The sequence below is a fragment of the Sorex fumeus genome, unplaced genomic scaffold (assembly GCF_029834395.1).
Source record: "Sorex fumeus unplaced genomic scaffold, SorFum_2.1 ptg000007l, whole genome shotgun sequence".
NCBI lineage: Eukaryota > Metazoa > Chordata > Mammalia > Eulipotyphla > Soricidae > Sorex > Sorex fumeus.
This window is the reverse complement of record NW_026606064.1, coordinates 16,165,133-16,167,317: the sequence shown is the minus strand read 5'-3', so window position 1 is coordinate 16,167,317 and position 2,185 is coordinate 16,165,133. Positions and strand designations below refer to the sequence as shown.

The 2,185-nt window shown below is 30.9% G+C and overlaps 1 non-coding gene across 1 annotated transcript; it reads left to right on the top strand.

Moving 5' to 3' along the window:
• The first annotated feature begins 1,448 nt into the window (after positions 1 to 1,448).
• LOC130016911 (U6 spliceosomal RNA) lies at positions 1,449 to 1,555 on the top strand. Its single transcript, XR_008791286.1, has one exon. It is a non-coding gene; the product is annotated as a U6 spliceosomal RNA (small nuclear RNA).
• Positions 1,556 to 2,185: the final 630 nt, after the last annotated feature.

The following is a 2,185-nucleotide window of genomic DNA, read 5'->3' as shown; positions in this document are numbered from 1 at the left end:
GAATCTAATTAGATTAATAGTTTAAAACCAGCCTTTCCCCACTCTTCTAGAAATGGTTTAATGAATGCAAGACTAGTGCCTTTGACTTTAATCATGTCTCAAATTGTCCTCTGGAGTTATATTGTTCAATATAAGATTGTAAATTTGCCAACAAACATTTGCAAAGACATTCATTGTTTCACTTTTGCTCAAAAAAATTGTTCTAAATTTCATGGAATGTAGAGCTGGCTCATGATTTCTAAGAAATTAAAATAACACACTAAACTTTAAATTTATATGTATGTATGTTTTATACTATCTTGTTTTATCTTTTAAAAATTTTCCTATATTCATGCAAACTATATTTAATTCCAAGATTTTTAAAAAAAACAATGTTTTTAGGTTTAAGGTTTATACTTATAATCAGTCAAGAAGTATAAAATCAAATTAAAGTGAATTGTCTATATAGATGTGATACAGATTATATAGGAGTAATAGGAGATAAAAGGTTTTCCTTAATAAATAAAAATATTTTCAAAGAGAGGCTTGTTAAATCTAAGAAAAAATGACATTTTATATATGTCATAAGAAGGAAAAAGAAACGAGAATAATATTTATTGAGAAATTTTATAAATAAACCCAAATTACTTATTTTTGCTTATTTATTTCCTTATTTATAAAAAGCCGTTAATGATTGGGTTTCAGTCATGCAATGTTCCAACACCCATCACTCCACCAGTGTCCATTTCCCAGCACCAGTGTCCCCAGTTTCCCTCCCACCTCTAAGTCCCAACTCTCTGCCTTCCTCTCTTCTCTCTCTGTCTCTCTCTTTCTCTCTCTCTTTCTCTCTCTGTGTCTCTCTGTCTCTGTCTCTCTGCCTCCCTCTGCCTCTCTCTCCTTCCCTCTTTTTTTTCTCTTTCTCTATCATTTTAGGTATTATGGTTTGCAATACAGGTGCTGAAAGGTTATTATATATGTCCCTTTGCCTACTTCTAACACTCAGTTTTTAACAAGTGTTCATTTTCAACTAATGTTGTCATAATGTACTTCCTCTATCTTAACTACCCTCCAACCCCCAGACCCCTGTGGTTATTTCCAACCATTAAACATTCCTCCTGACCCATTTAACCTGACCTTAGATATTATTTTCACAGTTTTTTTAATATTATACAAATAAATACAATCATTCTATATCTGACCCTCTCCTCTGACTCATTTCAAAGCATGATAGATCCATCCATTTATAGACACATTTCATGACTTAATTTGTCCTGTGTTGTATTCCATTGTTTAGATGTACCATAGTTTATCCATCGGTCTGTTCTTGGGCATTCAGGTTGTTTCCAGATTTGGCTATTGTGAATCGAGCTGCAATGACTCATGCTACTTGTTTTTGTCCACAAAATAGTCCAAAATAGTCCATGGGAATAAATTGCTATTCACATTTTTAAATAAAAAACTAAAATTCTGTGCTCGCTTCGGCAGCACATATACTAAAATTGGAACGATACAGAGAAGATTAGCATGGCCCCTGCGCAAGGATGACACGCAAATTCGTGAAGCGTTCCATATTTTTTTTTATTAAGAACCCAGAATTGTCATCCTTCATTATAGAAATCATAGGAAACTAATATACTACAAGAAAGAAAAGGAACCATACCATCAGTTGGCTGAGAATGACTCAACTTCTTTTTTTTTTGAAGAAAAGAAATTTATTAAACTTTTTTGGATTGATATTATTAATTCAAAATTATGTTGATAAATTTTATGCATCTACAGTGGTTCATGTATTTAACAGACCTTGCAACTAAAACTATACTTGTATGCAAAGATGAAAACATTACACTATAAAAGCATTTTTTGTACTCTCCTTTCATATGAATTACTATGTTTATTGAATCTGTGGATATGCTTTTTTTATTATATATATATTTTTATATATAGTATATACAAATATATATATAATAAACATAGTATAGATAACAGAAACAGGATGTATATATTTGTTTTTCTCCCAACTGTGTTCCTCAGGAGAATGAAAGAAAGAACATTCATTTTCATTTTTATTCTTATTCATTTTTATATCACTTGTGAATCTTACATTATATTTGAAATAAAAACTACCAACAAAAAAAAAAACTAAAATTCTCAGAAGAAACCCTTATTGTCTCTCTGACATCTCTCTCTCTCTCTCTCTCTCTCTCTC